The following is a 20611-nucleotide window of genomic DNA, read 5'->3' on the forward strand; positions in this document are numbered from 1 at the left end:
GTTCCCGTGCCTTTTTAGACTGGTTTAAAAATTACAGTGGTATGAAATTGAACATATACGCAAATCCATTATAGAACGCGGGTGATAAAATTGTAATTATTAACTTTAACTTTATTATAATATGGTTTCAATAATTATACTTTTTAAAAATTAATTTTGACAATAGTGTGTATAGTGGTACGCTTGCTTAAAGATTAAGCAGTGAAAAAAGTTTAGATGCCAAAAGTTTCAAAAACAATTTTGAACTCAAACAGTAATTAATACAACAAATTAACAATGATTGATTTTTTTTCTCTTCACTTAGAAGTCAAACATCAACTACATATAGTCTTTTTCAAATCTACAAGAAAAAAAAAGATAATTTATTTTGGTAAATTTATAAAAAACTATAAAATTAAGTTTCAAGTAAAATGAGCTTAAAATTAAGCAAAGAAAAATTTAACTTCAGGAAAGAATTTACGTAAATGTAGGCAACTTACAAAAAAAATTTTTTTTTAATAATCACTGCGTTGATTTGATAATGTGGAATAATAAAATCAAGTAATTCGTGATGGTAATTTTCAAATAGGTATACCTTATCTTTACCCATGGCAAATTCTTAGGATTTATCATTTGAATTCTCTTCTTTCTATTAAAATCATTTTAAAGAAACCTGAAGGACAAAAGATGTAAGCAATGATAACTATATAAAGTTAGTACAATAATTTACCACGTTTATAATATTTAGTTTAAGGACTTATTTTAGTGATTTTAGTCCAAATAAAAAAATATTAAAAAATAACTGATCAAAATTTAATTTTTCAAAAAAAAAAAAAAAATGAAATTTCTCACATAATTGTCAATATTTTAATAATAATTTTAATAAACTATTATCCTATTTGCACAAAATATTATTTTAATGTTATTACAATGAAAAAAATATGTTCTATTCCATGATTACGTAACCAATAGTTCTAAATTAAGAAGAGAAAAAACACAAAAAAATTTATTTCACGAAAATTAAAATAATATTCTCTTACATCAAACCGAAAACATAATATTTATATGAATTTATATTAGATTATAAAACTTAATCAAGCTAATTTAAATAAATTTGTCAAAAACTTAAAAGAGAAGACTAACAATTAGCTTTATTTAAAACAGTTTCCATAGCATAAAACAATGGTTATTTCTTAATTTTTACACAACCCCGATAGAATTAACAAAAATAATTTTGTTAAATGTGTATTGTGTATTGAAGCTTAACAAAAGACATTTTTATTTATCTAATATTTTTCTTAAATTTCAATCATGTCAATCACTAAATATTGTGTTATTTGCAGTTTTTCAGCTTGAAAACCTCTCGCTGTTTACCTTTTTTTTACAACAAATATAAATTTCGATCAATGATAAATGTTTCATGCAATTATATTTTTTATTAAATGCTTGCTCTACTCAATTATATGCTCTATTTAATTACTATGCAATTAATTATTCTGATTCAGATTTTTTTTTAAAAATTACGCAAAATAATATTTTTCTATCACAATAAACTATATAATCTTATGAAATATAATTGTGACTTCCAATGAATTATTCAAAGCATTTGAATGGACAAACCTAACAATTTCCTTAAAACCTTTTCTAATATATAATACAACCGTTGTTTATTTCTGAATTTTAACAATACACTAATACGCTTAATTAAAATAATTCATTTTGTTAAATACACATTGAAATTTAGCTAAACAGTTTTAATTTTAATCAAACTACTACCATTAACCATTATGTAAATTTCGAGCTGCTTGCATTTTATTTCAGTAAAACATTTCCATTTGATTATCTCATATACAATAGCATTCTATTTAAAAGCAATTCCCAGACATATCATCTCTTTTGTTCGATTCTTGCCTAGATTCTTTATTAAGTTTCATCAGGGGGATTCCGTTACCAAAGTGCGAAAATTAATCTGCGAGATTGGGTTCCTCATTGGGTCCGTTTTCGAACAAAATCTAGGCAATGCAGATGAAGTTGGTAAAAATCATTGGAGTCCGGAAACTCGCATGAGATGGTCGTCACACGCTATAGGCTCATTAAGACTGACAATTGCATAGGCCACCTAAACTGTGCCCTAGTTAGATAAAGTAACAAAAAATAATAATAAAGTTCCACCCTCCTATCCGAAAGAACTTCCACGAAACCTGAGGTAATTACAATTCCGCTAACGTTGAGGTCTGGGGGCGGGGGTGCCTTTTCGTTGGTAAGGAAGTGGTCATCGATCGCCAGAACAAAATGAGCTTTTTAAGTAGATGCGGTTGGCGACCCGTGTAAGATACTCACGTTGCCACATTTTACGACAATTCTGAAGACCATTTACTTCTGTATCAGTCAGAGATTTCATTCTTTGTATTGCTGTATAATTAAATACCAAACTTTTAAGCCTTTTCAAAAGCTCTTTGGACACAGGGAGGAGTGATTCGCCAAATTTTGATTCACAAGTAATCACGCGAAGAATATTTTTTCCCCCTGTCCTTTATTAAGAGATGACTCCAGGGACAGTTAAAGATTAAAAAAAAAAAGTTACGGGTCAAGAGAAAAAAAAATTGGTTATTATTTTATAAAACCTTGAGTTCATTACTTATCATTATTTTGCAGCCACAGAATGTATTCAGAGAATAAAAAAAGAACCAAATAAAAAAAAAATTTAGCCAAATAAAAAAAGAAAATTAATAACTTTTCATTTTATGCCAGCGTGATGAAATTTTTTTTTTCTTTTGTTTCAAATAACCAAAGTAATAGTTTTCTCTTCTCTCTAATTGTAATAGTTTCTTTTTTTATTAATAATTGTTCTTGTGCATAGACCCAATCGTGAGTTTACGACTACTAAAGTTTAACTCCGTAGCCTTGCAATGTTGAACCCGATCCAGACCACAAGAAAACTACTAGATCAAAATATTTAGAGAAATGTGTCTTCGTGGCGGACTTTTTGATGGAACTAACCCGCATTTGCCTTACATGGTGAAGGAAACCACGAAAGCCTCTCATGGCGAGGTTGATGACAAAAGGACTCGAACCCGTGATCCGCATACCACTGAGAATATTTCATGTAAGCACAGTGATCGGTGTGAGCCGGGTGTAGAATTCGTATCAACTAGCCATCGCTGAGATTCGAACCCAGATCACTTCATTGAGATTCGAGCTCTCTATCTCTTGAGACACCACGGCTGAAAGTAATAGTTTAGACAAATTACGTTTAATTGCAAACTTTTCTTTTTTCGTTAAAAAGGTGTTAAAAATATTAACTTTTCATAAAGCTCAAATTTTTCTTGGATCGAAAAAAATATTACCTTTGTCTTCTGAAGCCCAAGTGCGAGATTAAGTTTTCCTTTAGTTGACAATATTTGTTATACCTGGGGTTATTTTCAGACCCTAGAAATCAAAATTTAAAGTTTACATTTTTATTTCCCAATTTTTCGCTTAATTTATTTATTAAAGAAAATGAAAACATCAACCTTCTCTTCTATTTGAGTAATTAAAAAAGTTGATCCAAATTATAGCTTTGCTGATTAAGCATGTCGTTCAAAGATTGTTTTATTTTTTGAATTCATGAAAGCGAATATACATGTATGACATTCATGCTACCAAAACATTGCAAAGATTATAAGAACTTAGATAATTTATTTATTTCATATGTTATAGTAAATCAAAGTTAGAAATAAAGAAAATCAATCGACATTTTTTTAAAACGTCGTGATTTTATTGATCTGAAATCTAAAAAAATTTTTTATTGTGTTCACGCCTATAAAAATCAATTTCTTTTATTATAGTTATAATTTGTTGTAAATCCAAGCAGCACGAATTTTGAATAAACATAGTTCGTTCATCAGGAGTTGGCACTTGGCTCCACCTCCTTTGACGAAGAGTTCATTTAAGGACATGGAGTAAGAGGAGAAACGTCACCGTGCTTGAAATTGAGACAACCCTTACTGCGCGCCAAAAGCAAACAGTTAATTTTTTTTCAGTCATTTACTTAGCTTTATCATCTGCTATTACACCTTTCGTTACTCTAGCTAATTAAATGTATTGCAGCAAAATGTCTCAAAAAGGACAAACTATTAACTCAAAAGAGGGAAATATCATTAAATTTATGAAATATTTAATGTTAAAAAAAGGCAAGTAAAGATTGCGAAATAAATATTTTTGCCATACGATCGCCAAATAGCAACCTCGTTCAAGATTGTTCACAACCTTCACCCAAAAATAGCGAAATAGTATCGTCGGATGCCACGTGATGAAGGCGGAGCCAAGTGCCAACTCCTGGTGGACGAACTATACATAACATTTCTAATATTTGCCATTTACAAAAGAGTTCATAATTATCACTTTTATTATTTGTGTTTCTGAAATACTGTAAAAACATTTCAAATCATTTCAAATGTCAGAGCGTAGAAAATATTGCGCTGTAAACTATTTATTCCAGAGAAAACTAATATATTTCAGAGCAAAAAATAAACAAACTAAATGATAAATCATGGGTTAATTTTGTTTCGCTTCGTTAAAAAGAAAAACAAACACTTTATAATTTTTTAGTCAATGGATTTCTCTTAAACCACTTTCTCTATGCTACTCATTCTTCAAATTCTTACCCAAAAGACGACATCTTACTTACACATAAATTTCAATATTTAAAAATAAATATTACCATTGAATTTGAAATATAGTCCCTGGCCATATTATTAGACGGGCTATAAGATTCTATGCAAAATTATAATTATCAGGCTATACTATACAACTGTATTGTTTTTACTCGGATGAGGACATTCGGTCTGCATGTTGTTTACGCTTTAGTATCAGTTGATTAACATTGTAATGCGATACGTTAAAAATAAATACAAATAGGAAGTATATAAGTATATAAAAAATATGAACCCATTATATGTAGGTTTAAACATAAAAGTACTGTTTATAAACTCGTACAAATCGTGTAATTATTTAAAAACTACAGTGCGTCTAATAATTTGATCTAATTATTATAATATACAATGCTTGATATAATAAATATTCCATATTTAGATAATATATCGTCTAATTTACTCGATCGGCAATTTATATTATATATCGTCTAATTTAAGCAATTGATGCACTATCGTAAACAAGTGCAAACCGGTTTCAGCCGCGTAAAAGCAAAGCTGTATAGTATCACCTGATAATTAAGATTTTACATAGAATCTTATAGTGCGTCGAATAATTTGACCAGCGACTGTGCAGTTAGAGCCCTATAAACTGCGCGAAAGATGCGACAAATTGCATAATTTACAACTCATCGCATAACCGCCTAATGTCCAAGTAATTTTTATTTTTAAGAAAAATATCTTTTACCAGATTAACTTTTATTTACGCGTTTTTTTCCCCACTCAACTTCATTCTTCGTTTTCAATTCTACGCGGCCAAACACGAGCCCAAGTTTTGTTAACCAGCTATAAAATTCATGAAAGCTGCTCAAGTTTTTGATCCAAAGCAAGTGGGCAACTTTAATATTGATGACGTGACGACAAGTGAATTCAAAAAATTTCATGAGTGAGTAATCTTTCTACAAAACTCGTGTAGCCCTGCATGCAAAGAATGTGTTAAACAATATTCCAGGTTCTGAAATACAAAGATACTTTCAAGAAGATTTTCAGAATTTATAAAAGAAAGCAGGGCAAGTGCTGTTCAATTCAGTAGACTGTGAAAGATCAATATCCTGTTATAACTAACTTAACAAAGATAAAATTTGAAGGGAATGTTTATCTTCTATATTTGAAGGAATGTTGATGCTTCTGAATTAACTTCACATCACTTTAATAAACGTTGATAATCGCTGTGATGTTTCATTTAGATGTAAGAAAACTTACTTAAATCCTTAAATTTTAAATAACTGAAAAATTGTAATTAAAACAAAGGAAATTAAAAGTGTTTTTTTTTTCAAATTGCGTTTGTTTATCGTGTTTCAGTTGCTTTCTAAACCGTCTGTTCGCATAATTTAAAAAAATTATCTCGTTACTTTAATGGTAATTTCACAAAATTAATAGAGCCCTAACTACTTTCACATTATCGAAAGCACAAGTTGCTAGCGAAATTATCGATTTTTCAAGACAGCAGAATTTGATTTGTGTATTTTATGTTACAATGTGAGTCAGTTTATTCTAACAAAAGAAAAACATTCCTTTATATGTAATATAAATGACATTAGTGTAATGCCACTAATGGCATTTCATACATATTTCCTAACTTTTAAAATTTCTTTAATTACTCAAACTTATTTTTTAATAATTATTAATCGAATTACATTTAAATTTAATCAATTAGTTAATTTTTATTAAAAGCGAACATAAAATCTTTTCTTATCGATCATTGTAACGACTAACTTTTTATTTCAATACTAATGTAGACTCATTTATTCCTAATCGGAAACGAAAATCTATTTTTAACTCTTTATTATTAACTTCCTACTACAAATATATTTCAGTCACATGGTTATAATAATTCTCACAGTTTTGTTGGCGATTCGAGATCGCCAAAATTTTTTCAAACTTAATATTGATTATGGGGTGTTGGCTTTATTTTTGGCCATGTTATTTTTCGATAATTTCGAACAATTCGAACAATTTTAAATAATTCAAATATCATGAGAAATTTAAATTCTCGCACTGTTTTAGGAAGAGCGTAACTATGTATAGTTATATAACACACTTGTGAACAGTTACTAAATAAAAATATTTGTTTTATATTTGTAAAATGAACTTACAAAACTTTATATAAAATACGAAAAACAATTTAGAAGTGCAGTTTTGAATATTATAGGCTCTTTCAGCAAAGCCGAATTGATTTTCTCGTTATTTTCAAGAACTTGTTACGCAATATTTGATATCAAGGAATATTGTTGTTGTAGTTCATTTACGTCGCACTAGAGCTGCACAATGGGCTATTGGCGACGGTCTGGGAAACATCCCTGAGGATGATCCGAAGACATGCCATCACAATTTTGATCCTCTGCAGAGAGGATGGAACTCCCGCTTTGGTAGCCCGACGACCTGCACGCGAAATCGAGCACTTTACGGTAGAACAGTTTAACGATAACCAATACCGCATACCCTCGGTCTCTACGCAGACTGATCCAAGAGGTCACCCCCCCACACACACATTGACCGCAGCCAGTGATGCTTGACTTCGGTGATCTGCTGGGAATCGTGTTTTAACGTTCAATCCACTGCGGGACTGATTACAAAGAATAATCGTGATGTGCTTGTCATTAACATTAAATACCTTTATACTATTTTTTTATTCCTGTTATTTTTTCTTTAGATCGAAAAATATGTTTTTTTTATCAGCAATTTCACTAAGGTTGACATGAACTATGCAATTGTACTAACTCACAATAACTTGTGCAGTAGTTACATTGATGTACAGTGCAGAAAAAAAAAATGGAACATCCTGAATAAATTTTGATCTAATGATCGGATTTCAACAGCTTCCCTAACCAATTTTTTTTGGAAAAAAAATGCAAAAAGTAAACATATATTTTTATTTCATTAACAAATACAAGGAACTAAAACAAAACATTATACACAAGCTCTAAGTTGAAAGTTTAATTTTTTATTAAAAAATATTTAATTCATAATCAGGTTACAATCTCAAATTATCTCTGGCTAGTGAAAAGAGTTAAATATTAATCTTTGTATATGTTCACATTTTCATAAGTTGAAAAAAACATCTGCATTACTTTCATTTTCGCTCGTGAAAGCCTTTTTTTTTTTACTCTTTTTTTTTCTATGTAAATTCATCAACCATCGTATATACAATTGTACAAAACACGTCTGCAATTAATTAGTGCAGTGAATATTTTAAGTTACGAAATCAGACACAAGAGCGTATTTTTCTAAACATACTTCTTTTTCAATGGATTTGGACTCTTGATCTTCAAAATGTGGGGGGTGGGGTGAGGTTGGTCGATTCCATAGTTCAGGTTAGAGAACGGTTTAATGTTTAGACCCTTTATGTTAATTTCACTTTTGTATATTTCCTCTTATTTTCGGAACTATTAAAGCGAATCGAAATTTTTTTGTGCACACTTATACAATTTCTTTATCCAAAGATAAAATTCCATAATATATAAAAAATGCAAAACTTAAAAAAGAAATATTAGTTCATAGATACATAGCTTGGCTACTAAAAAGTTTGACCGCTATTTTTACTGCTCTTTTTGTGATGTTATTTTTATGTAATATTCGTAATTATTGCTTGTAATGAAGGGACAGCACATACAGCATCACATAGATGTTATAGTCTTAGAAATAATTTGTTAAAATTGCTCTTTTTAGATGATTTTTTTTTGTTAAATAAGACCCCTTTACATTTTATATCGGAATTGGGTCCCAGTCGATTTGGTTGAAATTTTCATATGCCCCAATTATAGTCCTTCTGATCATAAATCCAAATGGGTCCAATGCAAAATTATCAAATTTTAAGATACGACGGAGTGTTATGCTTCCATTTCACCTAGGTTTTAAGAATCATTTCTGTACACTGTACTCAGATGAAAGATCAAATGATTAATTTTCAAAGCCCAGTATCTCAAATTCTGTTCATTTTTTAACATCTGACCCAAGAGAAATTTTGATCAGGAGGATTTCAACTACAACGTATCAAAATTTCAGCCAAATCGAATGGGACCCAATTCCCATACAAAATGTGTGGGGTCCTTTGTTTTTTTTTTTTTTTAAGCAATTTTTTAACAAAAAAGAGCAATTTTTACAAATTATTTCTAAGACTATAACGTCTATCTGATACTGTATAAATCAACTAATATGTGTATAGTAGAAAAAAAAGGACTTGTGCCGTTCTTTGCAAAAAAAAAAAAAATCGGGGCACTTGGCAACAGTAAATAGCAACCCAGTCCCAGTTTGAAGAGAGATAATGTTATTTCTCATAAAATCAAGTAGAGAAATAGTTTAATTTTCCCACAACCACAATCGATTCAAAACGTGTCATCCATTTCTGTTCTATCGAATTTATTTCATTTTGATAGCTGCAATTTGTAATTCAGTGTTTTATTGAATTATTCACGTAAGAGAAGCTTTTTTTCTATATCAAATCAATAGTAAGAAGAGCAGGACATTTCATTGAGTACTTCCATTAAACTGTCAAAAGCAATTCATAAATCCTTTTCGCTCCAGTTCACTAAAAAAGTCATCAATGCTTTTTTCATACTTCGCTTACTACTGTGAAACAAGCATTTTTGACCTTTTTTTTTATTTTTGACAACTATTGACGATACAATATTCATAACACTTTAAAAATTTACAAAATTTTTAAAGTTTAAAAAGTCTTTCTCTTTAAATTTATTTTACAAATTGCTGTGGCAAAAAGAAATTATTTTAATTACTTATTTTTGAATAAATATATAGTTTAAAGTTTTATTCATTTAATTATAATTAGTTAACCCTTTGACGCGAAAGGGACACCGGTGTCCAGTTTTTTATATTTTTTATGATGCTTTAATTACAAGCAAAAATATAATTTGGTATTTTTTAATTATTAAAAAAATTCTAATAATTATTTTAAAAAATTTGTTAGATTATCGAAATTATATTGGTATTAAAATATAAATTTCAAAAAAGTAGTTTGAAAAATTTTTTATTCATTCATATTCAAAAATTTATCAATAATTGATTTTGAAAATTAAATTTCAATGATGAATAACTGTTTCTTTCAGATCTAAATAACTGTAAATAAGTACTAATTTGGAGTTGGAAGTGAGCAGTGTTTGAAAAATTTTATCTTTAACGCAGAAAAAGATGCCGGTTTTTTCATGCCGTATTACATAACCATAAATTATCAAAATGCTAAACATTATATTTTCACTTACTTTGATCTAAATGAACACAAAACAGCAAGAAGAATGCTTTTTAAAAAAAATATGTAATGTAAATTCTGTGTCAAAGAGTTAAAGAAACGAAGAATTTTGCCAACATTTTAAAATATTTTAATTATTTGTAAACTATACTTATATGTGTATATATGATATGTTAAAATGTGTTAAAAGAATCTGAATTATATATTCTTTAGACTTTATCAATTAGTTAAATGTTTGGAAAGAAAAGAAATTTTAAACTTTTTTCACCGAAATTTAATGCTGGTAGAGTAAGTTTAAAAAAAAGGGTAAAATATGGTTACCTTAATTTTTTTTTTTTTTTGGAGATATTAGATTATTTAACTGCAAAATTTATTGAGCCTAAATTATGTATAGTTTTTAAAACCGATGTAGCGCAATTCTATTTGATGAATTTTCAATGAAAAAAGTTCCCTTCCTATGCGATTATCATTCAATACAAAACATTCTTTGGTCTATAGAGTTTTTTTGAAGAATTTTAAAGAAGCTTTTCTCAAAAACATGTTTTTAGAAAAATGCGTTGAAATACAATATTCAAAAATTCAACTGCTTTCCCAACTGCTTTTAAATCGATTTAATTATTTCCAGAGATGCCAACAGCTCCGGACACGCCAAAATAATTAAAGAAACGGTAAATAACTACAAAGTAAATATAGTAAATATTTATCTATTTTTTCATGCTTTTTAAAAGGTATAGCATGATATAAGTACTATAAAGTGGTGAATTATACAAGCCTACGAATTATTTAGAAATAGTGGTGGATAAAAATCTACTAAATTAAATTTATTAAATCAAGAATCATAATTGATAAACTACCACTTTAAAATATATATTTGCTGTCCGGAGCAAGTTGGCATCTCTGTAATTCTGAGTGCCCAATTGTAGAATTTATTTTAATTGTATTATCTAGTCTCTAAAATGGATAGAAAAATAAGATTTGATCTTAAGAGAATTGTGTTATGAAATCATATTATAAAGCAACGTGAAAAAAATATTTATTTAAAGGCGATTCTAACATTGTAAAACTTTTAAATGCAAAAAATAGCCTTTGAAATAGGTAGAAAAACACAAATGGACCAAAAGGAAATTGTGTAATAAATGTAACATATCATAAAACAACGAAAACAAATACTATTACTTTTTAGTAACCCTTACATAGCAAGAATACCCAAATACAACCCTTCAATTGAAAATATATTAAATATTTTTAAGCATATTTTGAAACTAATACATTCAAACAAAATGAAAATGAACTATTGAGTGCATTATTTTCTGAGAAAGATATCGCACAGGTGGTGTTCGTAATCAAATCATGAATGCTAATCTGAAACGTCTTATAAATTTCTCAAAAGAAGAATACATTTTAGATATGCTCGTGACATCCTCTTCACATCCATTCAAATGTCATTTAAAAGTGAACATTTCTCAGCATGCGTTTTTAGATTTTCGAGTAAATTTATGTTCTATTTTCTCGTGGAAGTTTTGGATCGTCATGCCATTTTCATTAAAGCGAAACATTGTTATTATTTAAAAAATGAGTTTTTCTTTTACTCTTTTTTTATGAGTAAACACGCTACAAAAATTGTGTATTTTTCTACTCTTTTTTCTATGCATTAGTATCATGACCTATAATTAAGATAGTTTGTAACTAAAGAAATTATGCTAAATAAAACGTGTGTGTAGTCAGTGGCTCTCTATTAAGTTATTTTTTTTAAAAGATTAACCAGTTCCCTTTATCATTATTTTGAAAAAAAAAATGCAAGATATCAACATATTTTATTATTAAATTTAAGGAACTAAAACAAAACAATGTACAAGTTTTGAGGTGAAATTTGATTTTTTTTTGTGTGTAAGAAACATTTAATTTAAAATCAGTCTACTATCCCGAGTTATCACGGGTAAAAGAAATAAGTTAAATATTAGTCTTTGTCTGATAGTTCTTAAAACAAGGGACAACACAAGGTGAAACTCATCAAACGTCAGTGAAGGAATACGCCATTTTTTTTAAAACTCTTATTGCTATGTAAATTCAGCAACCATCGTATATACAATAGCACAAAACACGTGTCCAACAGTAAAACTCCCAAATAAAATTTTGCAAACTTCCAGATTATGCAAACAGATTATGTTTTTTTGCTTCCGACCGAGTAGAAACGTCATAAAACAAAATGTGCTGACAAAGTCCGAGTTTTCTCGGGATGATAAATAGTTACAATAACGAGTTAACTCGAAATAATCAGGGAAGCGGTTAAACAATTAAAGTTCTGAATATTAATAATTAGGCTTGATAAGTTTTGATTCAATAAAGGAACTTTTTTAATCATTACTAAATCAAATGCTCGCCAACCGGACTGTGTTCGGGTCAGGGAACTGGCCTTTCATCAGAATGGCTCTGGGTTCGAATCCCGGGTTAGGCATGGATGCTCTTTCACTCTCTGTCCTTACTGTGGAAGCAACGCTGGCCCACCTACTATGGCAGGAATGGCGAACCAATGGCACGCGTGCCATTTATGGCACGCTACACAATATTTTGGGCACTCCACCGATCACAATTGTTGTTACACTATGAATTGTTATTGCACAAATGTTATTACGCTATGAAGCATATGTAACAATTATATTAAAATTCACAAAAAACAAACAAAATAATAAACAATTATTAATAAAAAAATTAAGAATTAATGCTAAAAAACAATTATTAACAGTAAAAAACAAGCTAACAATAAATAACTAGCAAAAAAAAAATCAACAGTCCTGCTTAAACTAACATCTTACAACCTAATATAAGTTATTGGTCATCTAATCTGCAACAACAGAAGTCACATTGATGTTACTTTAAGTTGAAGTACTTGTATAATTGAGACATTGCAAAATGTATTTTTTTTTCAATGTAAATAAAGAGTTTTGAGTTGATAGTATTTAGTATTATTCTTTTCCCAATAATCACGAAGTTAAAATTATTTGACGGCACGTCTATGACCTCATTAAGCAATTTTTTAGAGAAGTTAGCACGTTAGTGTATAAAGGTTCGCCAGCCCTGTACTATGGTGTCCCTAAAAGAGTGTGCTACAAATCTGCCCAGTAAAGGCCTGAATTGACGAAATGTTAACGCAGGTGGGCATTGGAAATTAAAGAAAAAAAAACAAATTTAATGAATAAATCATAATTGTTAACCCTTATTAAGAATTATTTTGAAAGAAATTTCTTTAGGTTCCTTAATGGATGCAAAAATTTTTGATCTGCATAATTAGTGTTTAACCGCTTCCCGAATCGGAATTTTAAATTTAAGAATGCATATTTTAGTTCTAATATTTTATCAAAATATTTTTGTTACCATAAAAAATGAAGTCTACTGCATAAAATACTGAATTAACTAACATTGATGACGGAAACGGTTGAGTCGTGCCTCATATCTCAGATAAAATAAATAAAAAACATTCCAGAATTTAAGTCATCTTTATATCTTTCCGCTACAACTTCTACATGCTACTTCATTTGGATTGTGAAATTTGACACTCCAAGATATGTTTTTCTAAGTGAATAAATCAGAAATTATTCGCCCGATTACGCTTAAATTTTGTAGTTAGTCATAAATTACGCTCTTTAAAATGATATAAAAATTTGTTTATCTAATAATTCGAAAATTTTACGACAATTATTAAATAAAAATAGTAAATAATTATTGAAATTTTTTTTAATTATAATTACTTTTCTTTTTTTGCATCTTTGGATAAACTATTTTTACAAAAGTGTGAAAAATTTTTCGATTCGCCTCAAAAGTTCTCACGATATGGCGAAATGCACTAAAAATAAAATTAACATAAAGGGGTCTAAGCTTTGGAATGCTCTCATGATAAAATTATTGGGACCAGAGCTCCCAGATTACGGATAACCCCCATATTTTGAGAGTCAGTAATTCAGATCTGTCAAAAAAGAGAGGCCGTGGTGGAGCGGGGGATAAAGCGCTCGCCTTTCAAAGAGGTTCCCGGGTTTGAATCCTAACGGTGGCTGGTTGATGCGAATATCGCACCCGGCTCTCACCGACCACAGTGCTGACGTAAAATATCCTGTGTGGTCGATAAATCATGGGTTACAGTCACCTTGCCGTGAGGCTAATCGTGGGAGGTTTTCCTCTCTATGTCACACAAATGTGGATTAGTTCCATCAAAAATTCCTTTACGAAAGCAAATTTCTTCCAATACTTGATCCAGGATCTTCTGGATCGGGTTCAAAATTACAAGGCTACGAAGTTGAACAATGGTTTGGGTCTAACACGAAATTGGGTCGGCGGTTATAAAATATTTCTTAAGTTAACAATTTAATGGTTAATTAGGGTTGTAACGAGCAATCGTTTGAAATGCATTTTTTTAGTATCTTAGAAATGATTTTCCGAACTATTGCCAAGCGGACAGTGTAGTGATCAGGGAGCTAACCTCATATTCGAATGGTCCTGGGTTAGAATCCCGGACAAGGCATGGATGTTCTTTAATTCTCTGTACTATCTCTCCTTACAGTGGGAGCAACGTTGGCCCACCTAATATGGTGCCCCTGTGGCCAACAAATCTGCACTACTGAAATCTACATGACGAGTTTTAATCGAATGAGCATTTGATAAAGAAAAATTTTCCAACTACATTAATTATCGTCCATTTGGCGAAGTATGTGCATTTTTTGGGGGGATTTTTTTTTAAAAATTGTTTTTATTTATTTATTTTTAACACAAACTTACATTTTCAGCAATTCATACCTCCGAAACTAGGAGTAAAATCGACAATTTTTTTATACGCATGGTTTGATATCCAAAAAAGCAATTTTATAAAAAATTTCAGCTTGATTTGTCGTACTTTTCTTGTTACTCACGATTTACTGATTTGACCCCGTTTGCTTCACAAAAATCAAATGAACGAATTTATGTGTAGTTAAATCAGATAGTAAGAAATGTAAAATATTTTAAATATACAATGACACACTTCCTTTTTTTTTATCATACAACTGTCTACAGTTTTATTGCCGTATTCATAAAACAGTTAATAATTTTTTTATTTATTTAAATTTATATGTTTTACGTGAAAATAAAACCATTTCTTTTGTTGAGTCAGAATTCAGGTCGTCAGCCAACGGCTTTATAAAATCATATTTGCGGCTCTTGAGTAGTTGAATAGCATTGAAAAATTATCTGCAATATTGCCATTGTCAGACAAATTTAAATATTTAGTGCACGTTGCTGTGGAAAATTATTTTCAAATATGAACATTCAGTGAAGTGGGAGCAAGTTTATACCTCTCTATTCAATCTCAAAAACCTCATTAGTATTTTTTACATTTAATTTGCAACTTAAGCAAAGCGACGTAATCTACTGAAATTAGGTTTTTACTTTTAGGTTTATGTAATTAATTATAAAATACTTAAATGAATCTAAAATAAAACATCTAATAATTTGGCCAGGGACTGCATAATAATAAATGTATAATAAACAAACAATTATGAACCTATAAATAATAATAAACCAATAAATAATAATAAACCTATAATAAGCAAATTTAAATAATTCCGCTCGCTATTGTGGAAAATTATTTTTAAATATGAACATTGTGTTTCTACTCAATCTAAAAAATCTCGCTAATATTTTTTACATCTAATTTGCAGTGTATCAATGCAGTGTATATAACATTTTGAAATAAGGTTTTTACGTTTAGATTTATTGAACTAATCATAAAAAAAGTTTATTAGTTTTTTAATCCGTTGAATTGGGTTCTGTTACTACGTTAAAGAAACTGTTCCTCTAATACGAATATAAGGAAACTGTTTTGGTAATAAAACACTAATAGACATTATTCCGCATAAGAAGTTATATAAATTGATATTTTTAGACAGATTTATGAGCACAGCTCAGTGAAGATGGTGAAGAATTTAAAATATATTAAACTTACTTATTCTTTTCTTCATACAACTCTCTGCAACTTTATTATGGTATTCATAAAATTGCAAATAAAAAAAAGCTAAGTTACTTCTTTAAATTAGTATATTTTACACATAACCGTTTCTTCTGTTCGGTCAAACAATTCAACGCCATTACACATTATTCAGGATAAGAAGTGAAATATTTATTTTTGTTGGAGTTTTTTTCGGACATAAAAATGACCTAAATTATCTTACAAACTCTTTCATTGCAAATCTTTTCTTAAAAATAGAATTCATAATTTATTTAAATTGAAATTCGAATGAATCTCGAATTACTCTTTTAAATTACTTTACAAGTAACCATTTTCTAAGCTCATATTTCTTTGCTTAACTTCTATTCTTTCATGTTAAAGCCTACGCCCTCTTTTAATTACGTAGAAGTAGGTTATTGCAATGGGAGATAATGTTTTATTTGGAAGCCTCTGCGTTCGACATTTTTATTCATAATTCACGCTGCATATTCATTAAAGTGAATATTAAGTGAAATGTTAGCATTATATCTAGTTGCAAGTAATCTTTGAGGCTATTCGTTTGTTCATTTTTAAGTAACCAAACCAGGGTTAGCATTCCGCATTTGCATTTTCTCTGCTATGCATTCAAATTAATGTAGTTTTTGGAATAAATTAATTATGGCGGTAAATACAATATAAGCTTTATTCTTAAATAAAAGATGTGAGTTGAAAGCTGAGTTACACAATAAATAAACATTTGTAGAGTTACCTCCCGATTACTACGGATTTTATGTAATTCTTTACGATTGACGAGTTCTGAAATATTTTGAAAATTAAAAGTAAAATTTTTCGTTTTTTTTCCTTTTTAAATTATCTTTTTACAATTCAATATATTGCGAGCTAAGTTTTTGCTTTTAAAATAAATTGACTTTTTCATTATATTAAACTCCCATTTACCTTTTTTTATATATAATATATATCCGTCATTGAACAGTCGACCCAATTTTGGGTTTACGATTACTAATGCCTCTGTAGCCTTGTAAATTTGAACCAATCCAGAAGACAAGGAAACCCCTGGATCAGTACCCCAGAGGTATTGATTTGTTATGGGAACATGGAGAACTTTGTGAACTCGACAGATTTAACGTGCATCAGTCACCATTTACTACACGGGGAGTCTTCGGCCCACGGAGCCCACGAACTCTCAGACATGGGCCCCGGCCCCTCCATTTACCTATTTATTATTATTTATTCTCTATTACTTCAGCACATAAAAATTATTTTAAAAAAAAAAATTAGCTATTCAACCTTCAACGCACACCTACCTCAACTTACTCTAGAAATATTTTTTATTTTCTAACTTCACTTAAGTTTTGTACCATGCGCTAAATAAAGAAAAAAAAACATTTTAATAACTTTTGATCTAATGATAGCATTTTCGCGCTAAGATGTAATTTAATATTTCGAGAGAATTAAATATGCTTCTCAAAATATTTATGTAGGTAACATTTTGTGTTACAAAATCATGCACAAAAAAGTAATTTCTCTTAATAAAACATACTTTTCTTTCGACTGACTCACAACCTAGACAATAGTTCCACACCTAGTTTGCAATCTTAACGATAACTTGGTCTTGATAGTTTAGGCAGGAGAGAGGTTAAAAGTTTGAACGCGTCAATATTACTTTTTTTTTCGCGTTGAATAGAATAAAATCTATTTTTAAATTTGCATTTCTCAATAACTGTCTTCTCTCACGTTCACATTTCGAATTTTTTCTTTTAAAATTATGTATTAACCGCTTCCCTGTTTATCCCGAGTTAACACGGGTATGTGTATATTGCAAATATTTACTACCCCGAATAAACTCGGGCGTAGCAGAATTTGTCAGTACGTTTTGTTTTATCACGTTTTTACTCGGCCGGAGGAAAAAATAAATCTGTTGTGATTGGTTTGAAAGTTTGACAAGTTTTGCTGTTGGATTATGGGACTGCATATACGTTAGTTGCTGAAATTACATAGAAAAAAAGAATAGTAAGAAAATGGCGTGTTGTCCCTTGTTTAAGAAATATGCAAAGACTGATATTTGAGTTTTTTCATTTGCCCGAGATAACTCGGGATAGTAAACTGATGGTAACTTAAATGTTTTTTACACATAAAAAGAAAAAAAAAATTCAGCTTAAAACTTGTGTATTATGTTTTGTTTTAGTTAATAGTATTTATAATGTAATAAAATTCGTACTAAATAAGTAATGCTGCGCAAATTTGCAGCTCACATTTTCTTCACTCTCTTACCATTTTCGAGATAGAAACACAATTTCTGCAGTTTTCCATTAGTTGGCGCGTATAGCCACTTTACTATATTTAGACACCACTGTTTTAAAACTACAGCAGCTGCAGTCGTTTGGAAGTAAAGGGTAACTATGGAACAAAGCACTCTATAAAATTATTTAGTCACCGAAATAAAAACATTCTATACTTTAAATAAATAGCAAAAGCAAATTTTTAATTATTAAAAATCTAAAAAAAAAAGGAAAGGATGTTCCAGAAATTAAATGCTCTGAATGGTATGCACAGCAAGTATTTATGAGAATATCTAAACTGACATTTTTCGGAGAATCGTCCAAATTCCTGTTTTGCAAACAAGAAAATAAAACGTGCTTCAATTTTTTTTAAAAGCTTCATTTTAGATTAAAATAACAAATTTAAAACTTCATTTAAAATTATACTATTTATAAGATATAGATAATAGTCTTTTTCTGTACATTTTGCCAAAGCAATTGGAAAAAAAATCTATAAAAATATCACGCTATATTTCCAAAAAATAGTTTGACATGAGCTACTTTGTATGAATTTATTTCTTTTAAGCATTTAATATCATATTAGCTGCTTGCTTTAATGTGATTGGCAGGCAAGCGTGACTGGATGTTAAAGAAGAAAAAAAAGATCCAAATGAATTGTAAAATCATAACACCTTTCATGTTGAAAGTTTCTAAGCAGGGAATTACTCATTGAACTTTATTATTTCTCTAACTGTGAATTATCGTTAGCAACGCAATTTACGGAGGTTAAGAAACTCAAGAAATAAAATAAATGAAAAGTTTCGATCATTGGACAAAGATTCAATAGAGAGAATTCTATAGAAAACTTGGTTTTTTATTTATTTATTTATATGGTCTCCCAAAGTTTATATAAGAAGTAATTTTGTCAGAATTTTTTTTAAAAACAAATTAAGGATAATGTTTTTTTTTTATTGATTCGTAACGTCTCTTGTATTATAGTGGTATTTAAAACTTCATTTAAAATTATACCATTTATAAGATATAGATAATAGTCTTTTTCTGTACATTTTGCCAAAGCAATAGGGAAAAAAATCTATAAAAATATCAGGTATAGCTCGTTCACCAGGAATTGGGACTTGACTCAGCCTTCATCACGTGGTATATGACGATACTATTTCGCTATTTTTGGGAGAAGGCTGTGAACAGTCCTGACAAGGTGGCTATTTAACGATAGTATGGCAAAAATATTTATTTCGCAAACTTTACCTGTATTTTTTTAACATTAAATATTTCATAAATTTGATGATATTTCGCGCCATTTTTTTCAATGATATTTCTCTCTTATGAATGAATAGTTTGTCCTTTCTGAGAAATTTTGCTGGGAAAACAGCTTTTAAATTTAAAATATATAAACTTATCTAGTGAAACGAAAGGTATAATAGATGAAGTGACTGAAAAAGAAGTCACTTGGCACGCATTAAGGGTTGTCTCAATTTCAAGCGATGTTTCTCTTCTTACTCCCGCACTGAAATGAACTCCGAGCAGGTGGAGCCAAGCGCCAACTCCTGATGAGCGAAGTATGAATGGTATCCCCTATTTTGTTGGCGCATACAGACTCTTTTATCACAATTTTGCATAAATGTGACTTACTTTTAATAATTCCTCTCCTAGTGCAAGACGAGGGGTTATTGGGAAATTATTAGCATAAACTTTTACTATTTTTTTTAAAGGTATTATATCGTTAAATATCAAGACCAGGAGCCGCGGTTTCTATGGGGATAGAGCGTTCGCTTTCCAATGAAGTGAACCAAGTTCAAATCCCAGAGAGGCTGGTTGATACGAATTCTGCTCTTGGATCACACCAACCACATTGCTGACGTCCTCAGTGGTAGACAGATCATAGGTTTGAATCCCCTAGCCTTCAAACTAACCGTAAGAGTTTTTCGTGGTTTTAATGCCCATGTAACGCATATAGTTCCATCAAAAAGCCCTCCACGTAAGCTAGTTTGTTACAATGTTTAATCCAGGAGTTCCTTTGTCTTCTGGGTCGGGTTCAAAATTTTAAAGCTACGGTGTTTGACATTCATTGTCGTAAACTCAGAAATGGATTGGCTGTTCAACGGTGGTTGCAAAATAAAATATCAAGACCTTAGTAGGGGTCAAGATGAATAGGGAAAAACCAAACATTAGCCCAAAATATACTTCAACGATGAAACCGTTATCTCTTTTCGTGTTTTTAATAACCCTGAACTGTCAGCTGCTCATTCTGCCTTATTTTTCGTTGACAAAATTTCATTTCACTAATGGCATAAAATTCTTATCTTGGTTTAATTTTAAAAACTTCCTTAACATGTTTGATTATTTTGATTTTTCTAGTGATTGAATTCAAATTTATAGAATAAAAAACTCCTCTCAAAAATTTAATAAAGTGCATCAAGATGAATTTTGGAAGTAAAACAATTATGTGTCAAATATTAGTATCAGTCACTAAGTAAAAAAAAATATGTTT

The 20611-nt window shown here is 29.7% G+C and overlaps 1 protein-coding gene across 3 annotated transcripts in view; it reads right to left on the bottom strand.

Moving 5' to 3' along the window:
• The window catches only part of LOC107455527 (testis-expressed protein 9), an 83466-nt gene that overhangs the window by 57067 nt on the left and 5788 nt on the right, over positions 1-20611 (bottom strand). Inside the window, exon 2 of one of the 3 annotated variants that reach the window (XM_071188375.2) lies at positions 3327-3408. The exons of the other annotated variants lie outside the window; for them this stretch is intronic. The gene's annotated coding sequence lies outside the window, so the exon portion shown is untranslated. The remainder of the gene's footprint in view (positions 1-3326; positions 3409-20611) is intronic. 3 annotated transcript variants of the gene reach the window in all.

This window comes from Parasteatoda tepidariorum, chromosome 12 (assembly GCF_982258835.1).
Source record: "Parasteatoda tepidariorum strain Cologne lab strain chromosome 12, Ptep-v5.0, whole genome shotgun sequence".
Lineage (NCBI taxonomy): Eukaryota > Metazoa > Arthropoda > Arachnida > Araneae > Theridiidae > Parasteatoda > Parasteatoda tepidariorum.